The sequence below is a fragment of the Balaenoptera acutorostrata genome, chromosome 14 (assembly GCF_949987535.1).
Source record: "Balaenoptera acutorostrata chromosome 14, mBalAcu1.1, whole genome shotgun sequence".
Taxonomy (NCBI): domain Eukaryota; kingdom Metazoa; phylum Chordata; class Mammalia; order Artiodactyla; family Balaenopteridae; genus Balaenoptera; species Balaenoptera acutorostrata.
This window is the reverse complement of record NC_080077.1, coordinates 49,474,829-49,484,214: the sequence shown is the minus strand read 5'-3', so window position 1 is coordinate 49,484,214 and position 9,386 is coordinate 49,474,829. Positions and strand designations below refer to the sequence as shown.

Sequence of the window (9,386 nt, the reverse complement as noted above, 5' to 3'; positions counted from 1 at the left end):
ACGTTATTCGTCTAGACTGATTGACAGTATATGTAAGGAGTGGAAGAAAGCCTAGAAAAGTTTGTTGGAACCAGATTATGGAAGGGTTTGAATACTGAGGAGTTTAGAGTTGGCAAGCATGTTTTGGGGAGTCAGAAAGTTTTGAGCAGGAAATGATGATTGGCTTGATTTAGCAGTGCTATACAGGAAGGATTTGGTAGTGAGGAGATAGGCAGGCAGAGACTGCAGACCAGGGAATCAGGAGGCTAATACAGACAGTAATCTAAAGTAAGGAGGGCCTGGAGACGATTTCTTAAGTGCCTGTTATGAGCTGGTGCTGGTGATACAATGAGGACTGGGTCCTTTTGAGGAGGAAGTTTTTAGTCTAGCGAGATATTGATCTCTTAAAGGCTCCTAGAGGGGTCTCTATGCAAAACTTTGGGACCACTTCTGATCGTTTCCCGGTTACTAGGTTAATTAGATCGATCCTCATTTTATAATAGGATGTATTCTCTACCTTCTAAAATTACTTTTCCGTTTTATCAGTCTGCTAAGGCAAAAGTATCCCAACCACTTGCACATAAAAGCAATTTATTACATAAAACAAGATAAGACAGGAACACGACACCATACAAGGCAAAGAAGAAAACGACGTTTTAAAGAGATAACTGAAGATGATGAGGAGAATGAACTGCAGGTTAGATTAGGGGCAAGAAAACCAGTTAAGAGGTTGTTGTAGTAATCCACCTGCTTGATTATGAGGGTCTGAACTAAGACAGTATGAAAGAAGAGGAGTCCTTGGCTGGCTACTTCCACCATAATCCTTTCTGTCACTGCCCTGGTACAACTCGGGGGTGGGTAAAGGACTCTCATTTAGAATTGATCTTGAACAGAGGCACTCAAGAACACAAGAAACACTTGTTCACTTCTGCAGACTTAGAGGTAAGGCTCCTACTGTCAAGCAGTCTCTCTTCTTGTTCCTTTCTTATTTGGAACATGGTTTACCAGCCTTCACATTGATTCTGTGAACTCCCTGATAAATTCTTGTTTTGCTTTAGTTAGCCCAAGTTGGTTCCTAGGGCTTACAATAAAAAACCTCCAATTGACACTGTATGTGATTTTTGAGGCACCTGTGGATAACCAGGTGGAGACTGTTAGAAATATGAAACTAGAATAGTGGTTCTCAAAGTGATGCATCAGCATTACCTGAGAACTTGTTAGAAATGTAAGTTCTCAGGCCCCGCCCCAGACTAACTGAATATGAAACTTGAGGAGTGGGGCCCTAGCAATCTGAATATCAGTAAGCCCTCTGGGTGATTCTAATGCACACTATAGTTTGAGAACCAATTGAACTAGAGCTTAGAAGGGAGATTGGGGGGTGGAGATAAAGATGTGTGAGTCAAATGAATGACAGTTGCTGTTAGGGGGAATGAATAACCTCCCAGAAGAGTGGAAGAGAGAAGATAAGCCCCTGAAGTAGATGAACTAATCAAAGAAATTGAGACTAGTGCCGTACAGTCAAGGAGGGGGAAATTTAACAGAGGTGTCAGGTGATCTACAGTGTCAGGTGCTATACAGAGGCCAAGGTGGATGAGAGAGCCAAGCGATAGGACTGACCATTAAGAGGTTTTTGGTGTCAATTAAGAGAGAATTGGTACAGATAATGAAAATAAGTGGTGAGAGAACAAAGGCAAAAAAAAAAAAACAGGATACTTTTTTGCAGTAGGTTGGGAGTGCAAGAAAGAAAGTTGGGGTAGATGTCTCAGTTTTTACTGCATAATAAACACTCAAACACAATGGCTTAAGACAGTAATTATTATTATAGCTCAAGTGTCTGAAGGTTGGCTGATCTCAGCTGGGCTTGCTCATATATCTGAAAGCCTAATGTGGGCTTTCCTCTAGGCTGGGTTCTGTTTCACATATCTGTCATCCTCCTGGGACTCTTTGGCTTGCCCTGAGCATGCCTTTCTCATGGAGACGGAAGAAGAGTTTGGTTTTGGCTTTGGTTTTTTTTTGGTTTTGGTTTTTTTGCAGCATTTTTTTAATTGAAGTTAGCTGGTGTACAATATTATATGTAAGTTACAGGTGAACATTATAGTGATTCACATTTTTTAAAGGCTATACTCCATTTATAGTTATTATACAGTATTGGCTATTTTCCCTGTGTTGTACAGTATATTCTTGTAGCTTATTTTATACATAATAGTTTGTACCTCTTAATCCCCAACCCCTATATTGTCCCTCCCCCTTCCCTCTCCCCACTGGTAACCACTAGTTTGTTCTCTATATCTGTCAGTCTGCTTTTTTTTTTTAACTATATTCACTAGTTTGTTGTATTTTTTAGATTCCACATATGAGATATACAGTATCTGTCTTTCTCTGACGTTTCATTTGGCATAATGCTAAAGTCCATCCATGTTGCTGCAAATGGCAAAATTTCATTCTTTTTTATGGCTGAGTAGTATTCCATTGGATGTATATACCACATCTTCTTTATCCATTCATTTGTTGATGGACACTTAGGTTGCTCCCATATCTTGGCAATTGTAAATAATGCTGCTGTGAACATTGGGGTACATGTATCTTTTCGAATTAGTGTTTTTGTTTTTTTCAGATGTTTTTGTTTTTTTCTTATCTGGAAGAAGAGCTTTAAGAGGGCAAGCAGAAACATACAAGGCTTCTTGAGGCCTAGACTCCAAACTGGCACACTGGCACTTCTGCCTCATATTGGACAGAGCAGGTTGTGTGACCAAGCCCAGATTCAAGGGGGCGGGAAATAGAATTCACCTTTTAGAGAAACTGCAAAGTGACATGGCAAAGGGCATGAGTTCACACAGGGGTGGAGAATTGGGACCATTAATACCATGGTAGGAATGACCAGAGCATGCTTGAAAGTAGAAAGGAAGGGATATGTAGGATAAAGAAGAAAGTGAAGTAAGGAGGAAAGATCAATACCATAGGTCAGAGAATTAACCTTTGAAAAAAGGAAGGGTACTTCTGGGAATGGAAAGAGGGGAATTCGGTTGAATTAGATTTAACAAATTAAAATACAGGATTCCCAGTAAAATTTTAACTTCAGGTAAACAATGAATAACTTCTGAGTATTAAGTATGTTCTATGCAATATTTGGTAGGCTCTCGGTACACAGTTTGCTATTTTTATTAGTTTAAATACCATTTAAATATTTCTATAATGCAGTACTTGGGACACATTTATCCTAAAATATGTTTCCTTATTTATTTGAAATTCAAATATCACCAGGCAACCTGTATTTTGACAACCCTACTTTGGATGAATTTTAAATAAAGCCATGGTAAGATAATCTACAAAGGGCTAGACGGGTGCATTTGGGGATTTAATCCTGGGAGAAGTTTGGAACAGCTGCTATGGATGCTGTGCAGTGTCAGTGAAAGGACTGCTGATCAGTAGTGAGGCCCACTTACCAACAGGCAGCATGACTTTTTCTTGGATCAGCAGTAATGCTTGACTGCTGGGAAGCAGTGGTAGGAACAGAGACAGCCAGTGCAGGCGACCACCTTGGTCTGACTGCGTAGGAGACGCCTGGGGAGGAGTTTGGGGCATAGTTGAAATGACTAGGGGTCCAGATTGTACACGGAAGCAGGTGAAACCAGAAGGTGAATTGGGAGGCAGAAGATGAACAATTATTCATTTTCATTGGAAGAGGTGGAAGTTCACAGAGAAGAAACAGAATTTACAGTCTTGGAAGAATAGTTCTGTGATAGTGGGGTTAAAAATCCAATTTCATGAGACAGAACTGGAGCTAAATTTAAAGCAAGAGCTCTGGAGACAAGGTACCTAGTTTTGCATTCTAGTTAGGTGATCTTGGTCAAATAATTAAATTTCTGTATGACTTACATTTTTTTTTGTGGTAAAACATGAATAATAATGGTTCTTACCTCATAGGGTTACTGTGAGGATTAAGTGAAATAAACTATATGAAGTACCTAGAACAGTATGTCTGGTGTTTACTATGTTTTATTATTTTAAATACCACTTACATGTATCTATAATCAATAAATGTGAATACTTTAGAGAATATTATTTGAATGACAGTGGCAAGTATACATTGTATGTTCTGCCTTAGCTAACAAATGCTGTGTCTGGAAAATACATACACAATTAGCTACCTGTTGAAGTTGGAACTCATGCAGCCTTTACCACTTAAGGTTTTCTTTACTGTTACTACAAGAAAATAATTATCATGCTCAAGTCATATCTGTCTCCTCATTTCCCCCTAGGTGAACATGCTTTGGGATTTTCATAGTTTGAGTGATTCCTGTGGGCTCTACCACGCAGCAAGTTAAAGAGGACAAGATTCCTCCCTGGGGATTGTGGTTCTGGGAACGTGAGCAGCTTGTTTTCATGAGAGCTGCACCCTGACGGGGCCTACTGTTAGGAGCTGTTGTGTGGGTGGCTGTGTTGTTTTTAGTTGTTTCTTCCATCCTACACTGTTGTTTGTATATAAAGATTTTTGAAAAGTGAATGTTTTACGGGGCTGTTTTGCTTATACAAAGAAAATTAAAACAATTTCAAAGTAATTACTTGTGTTTTATATTTTCTCTTTTAAAATAAATGAAAGTATTAATTGATATTGCCTGGAAAGAAAATGAAGACCAAAGAAATGGCTATACTCTTAATGTTTTAAAATAGGGTAATGTTATTCTCTGTTTGAATGGAGCCTTCTAAGGAATGACCACAGTCTCATACACAATCGACTTAAATGCATTCTTTATCTTTAAAAGGAAGCAGAATAGGATCATTGAATAAATCACATGTGTTCACAGCCTTGTCTGATGAAATCATATACTACACAAACACATTATTCTCTAGTCAGGAGGGTAAGCGGACATTTGAAGCGGGGCTTGCCCTGGCGGAAACCTTTTTTTGTTTAAAAAATAGTGCAGTGAAAGACCACACAGTAGATGATAACAGAAAATATCTTCCATGCCTTCCTCTACCTTTATACTTTCTCATTCTCCTTTGTTCTCTAGGGACATCTGTTGTAATGATTATTCGGTATAACTCATAGGTACATAGCAGAAGGCATATCATATTTCATTTATTATTTTGTTTATTATAATTATTGCTCTCTTTTACATCATGACATTGTAGGTTTTTAAAATATTTTGTTTATAAAAGATACGAAAGATGTTATAGGAAATTTATTAGTTGGCTGTAAATATCTAAAGAGTAAATGTTTTAACTCTGAATTTAATAAAATTATATTTTAGGAAGTCTAGTAGACTTTTATCAAGCTAAATCTTAACGAGATAAATATACTGAAAGATGAATTTCATTTTCCTTTTTTACATCAATTGCAATGTTTTGTTTTTTTTACTTAGGCATTTGAAAGATTCGTAATTATAAACAACATTGATAGGAGATTTTGGAGGCTTTAAAATAGGTCCATTATTTCAAATGTTTTCAACATTTTGATAGCTGATTTGCTGTATCTATATTATGGATGCAATTCAAAATTCAAGTTTTTATGTCTTATTAGGTGTTCTTATATTGCCTCCCAATTTTGCCCTAGGTTGATCCCCTGAGGATTTTTGAAATTTATGTTTGAAACGGTTTTTTTTAAATGAAATGCAGTATTTTTATTTGAAAGAATTTCAAATAAATGTTATTTTTATTACGAAAAATGTCAAACATACACAAAAGTAGAGCAAATAGTATGACAAACCCCCAAGTTATGTCTGAACTTTAAGTGATATGTTAGTACAGGTACTACACTACATTTGTTAATGCAGCATGTTCAGGGACTCAAGAAATGCTTGTGGCTTACTGCACACTTGAAAGAATTTGTATAAATCAAAGTTTTACAAATATTCAGTCATTTCCCAATCTATAACAGATTGTATTTCAAATGTTTGTTGGTCGTTAGCCAATTTTTGGACCTACAAATGTGTTTCTCATAGAAACAATCTTGAAATGGCTATTAGCTTTTCGGGCTAGCTCTCAGTAATTTATCTAATTCACAGTTAAGGGAACCCAAACACCATTTTTAACATTTCAGTGAGAAAATGCTTCCTTTGAAGCATTTGAAGTCCTAGGGAACAGCACCACCCATCTTCCCTTCCACTAAGTATGGGAGATAATGGGAGCAGAGTCAGAAGACTGTAATGAAGATTCACATCCATGATGCGTCTTCAACAAAAGTAGCAGGAACTCAGGACAGTAGGAGTGTGGGGATGGGAGTGCACTCTGTACATTCCATTCTGAAATGATTTACTATTTCCTCTGCCAGTGGAGTTTGTTTGTATCCTTTTTTTTTTTAAAGGACTTTTTATTAAAAAAAAAAAAACACCTTCACAAATACTCTGTTGTATCCAAAGTTTTCATTTTACAGACTTTTTTAAAAGCAGGCTTCTGGTTATTTTCTTCTTTGAATAAGTTTCTGACACAGGGGGAAGTTATTTTCACTGGCTGAGATATGCCCAAGACAACAGGAAAAGATTCCTGACTAGTAAAACGTAAAATTGGAATATAAACATAGGTACTAAACTGCAAATAAGTCAGGTTGTTGGAATAATGTCTATAGTGAGCTTACAAGTAGTATTAACCTTTTAGAGTATCTGGGAATGACAAATGAAAGCACACCTTTGTCATGCTAACCTATACGCTCATTCTTCCAAATTGACCTTACATTCCTACTCTTCCAGGCTCTTATCCTGGCAGCTATTATAGGCTCCAGTCTTAACCTCCTCTGTAGGGAACGTGTATGCTTGTGAGCGACTTGACAGCGGGCCCCCAATGCTAGCTAGCCTCATTTTCCAGAGGTAGTAATGCCAGTACCCTTATGTACAAAGAAAATCAAACATCCTTTGTGATGAGTCCGCTGAAGGTCCCACAGCATGATATGCCACAGCTTCACTCTGACCCACGCTCCCAGAAGATAAAGAGGGTCCTGCTGTGTGTCGAGTACTGAGCTAACAAGGTGCTTTACATATGTTACTGTATTAGTCCTCATAGTAACTCTGAGGGATGGGGGTGCTGTCCTCATTTTACAGATGAGGAAAATTTCCAAGAACTAGTTAGCAGTGGAGTTAGTGAGTGGCTGGATTCAAACTGGGTTCAAACCACGATGAGGGGAATGAACCCACATATCCCTCATTTGAACTTGCCCACCAAACCAGCTAAGGGAAGAAAACCAAAAAGCCTTCTCTGAGTTAGCTTTACACTTACCAGCAACTCTTAGAACTGTGGTTCCTCTGCCTGGGGGACCTGGGCCCTGCAGCTCCAAGAGCTAGCTCATATCCTCAAGATCCCCCCAAATCCAGGGTAAGCATGTCTCATCTCTGCCCTTCTGAAGTCTCAGGTAAATGCCTTGCCATTATCACTAGGCTCCTGCAGCTAGAAACCCAGTCATCCCTAACCCAGATTAGGAAACTCTGGAGCTTGATATTAAGGCACTGCTCCGGAAGAACCCTTCCACTGGAGTGCCTCCCTGCCTACTGACGGTGCTGAGAGTGCCAGAGGAGAGGCTCCTCTGCCAACCAGCGTAACGTGGGAAAATCTGCGTGAAGATAGTAGTCAAGAGGAAAAGAAATAAGATTCAAGGAACTGGAGTTGTCAGGTGATCCTACAAAAGAGCCTCTAGGCCCACAGACGTTTCGTCTGCATTAGTAACTTCTCCAGTAACTTCAAAGATAGCTACTTCTAGATCTCTGAATTCCTAACCACTGATGGAGAGTCCAAATTTAAGATATCAGGCTCAGAAACTCCCAGAAATAGCCTAGGGCAGTCTCAAAATATGTTCCTGGGAACTTGTTAAAAATGCAAATTAATGAGCCATCTCAGACTTACTGAATCAAAAGTGGGGTCCAGGAATCTGTGTTTTAACAAGCCCTCCAGGTGACCCTGGTATTCACTAAGGTTTGAAAACCACTGGCCTAGGAAGATGAAGGATGATCCCAGGTTCTCCACATTAACCTAGAATTAATCTGCAACAGCTACCTGAGGTTAGATTCTACCCTCCCACCTCCCACCCACCTCTAACCAGTGCTGTGGTTAGAGTCGGGTGACTCCCTCAACCAAGACTAACTGCCTAGTTGCTCATTTTTTCCCTTGAAAACTCCAAGGAAAATTCTGGGTAGACAGCAGATGACTGAATTGAAATTTTAAGACTCATTGTTTATGATAGGGGAATTGGAAATAATTTAAATGTCTATTAATAGGGATTCGATTAAAAACAAATTCTATGAGGGTTGGGACCAATGCTGACCAACACTACGTTTGCTATATTCTCATTGCCTAATACAGCATAAGTATTCAATATTCATTAATTGAATGAATAAGTGAATATATATTCATATACCTTCAAATTCTGAAGTACAATGCAGCCTTTAAAAAAGTTTTCTAATTGCAATCTCATTCCCACAGATTTACCCCAAAACCTGAAAGCCAGTGTTTATAGCAACTTTATAATTGCCAAAAACTGGAAACAACCCAAATGTCCTTCACCTGGTGAATGGATCAGGAAGGGACTGCATTTGGGGAAGTAGTTGAGGGCACCTCATTTTACATGTTACTGTTTTAATGATAAGAATTTATTTGTGTATTATATAATTAAGAAATAAACAACATTTTATAGACTGGCAGGATAAACACCCAAAATGTCAATAGAAGTCATCTGTGGTTGGTGGGATGACAAGTGATTTTTTTTTATAGAAAAATTTTATTTTATAGAAAAATTAATTTCTAATTTTTCTATATAAACAGGTTATGCTTTTATAACTAGAATAAAAAACAAGTTATTTTAAAAACAGGGAGTGGGAAACCCAGGAAGCATGACACATGAAAAATTTATACAAATTAGAAACGTGGGGGACTTCCCTGGCAGTCCAGCAGTGAAGACGCCGCACTTCCATTGCAAGGGGCATGGGTTCCTGCTCGGGGAACTAGATCCCTCATGCCACACGGTGTGGCCCAAAACGAAATAAGAAAAGAGAAAGTTATAAAAATAGCCAAAACAAAGTTTCACTGGAAAAAGAATTTGTATACTCCCTCCTCAAATTTAATGTCCATACAAATTACCTGGAGTACTTGTTAAGATGCAGATTCTGATTCCAAGGATTTGAATTTCTAACAAGCTCCTGGTCCATAGAGCACTTGAACAACAGGCTGTAACACTGTTGTCAAAAGAACAGGCACTAACTAGCCACATATGCACTTGAAATGTGACTAGTCCAAATTGAGGTGTACAGGTGTAAAATACACACTGGATTTTGAAGACTTAACACACACACCAAAAATTGAAACAATATTTTTGGACATATGGCGTTAAATAATATATTAAAATTAATTTAAGCCTGTTTCTTTTCATTGTTTTAATATGGCTACCAGAATATTTTAAATTACATTTGTGGTTTGTATTTTTTGGC

The 9,386-nt window shown here is 38.2% G+C and overlaps 1 long non-coding RNA gene across 1 annotated transcript; it reads left to right on the top strand.

The window, feature by feature from the left end:
* Positions 1-2,728: 2,728 nt before the first annotated feature.
* On the top strand, positions 2,729-4,538 carry LOC130704743 (uncharacterized). Its single transcript, XR_009005194.1, has 2 exons — positions 2,729-3,292; positions 4,239-4,538. It is a non-coding gene; the product is annotated as an uncharacterized LOC130704743 (long non-coding RNA).
* The last annotated feature ends 4,848 nt before the right edge of the window (positions 4,539-9,386 follow it).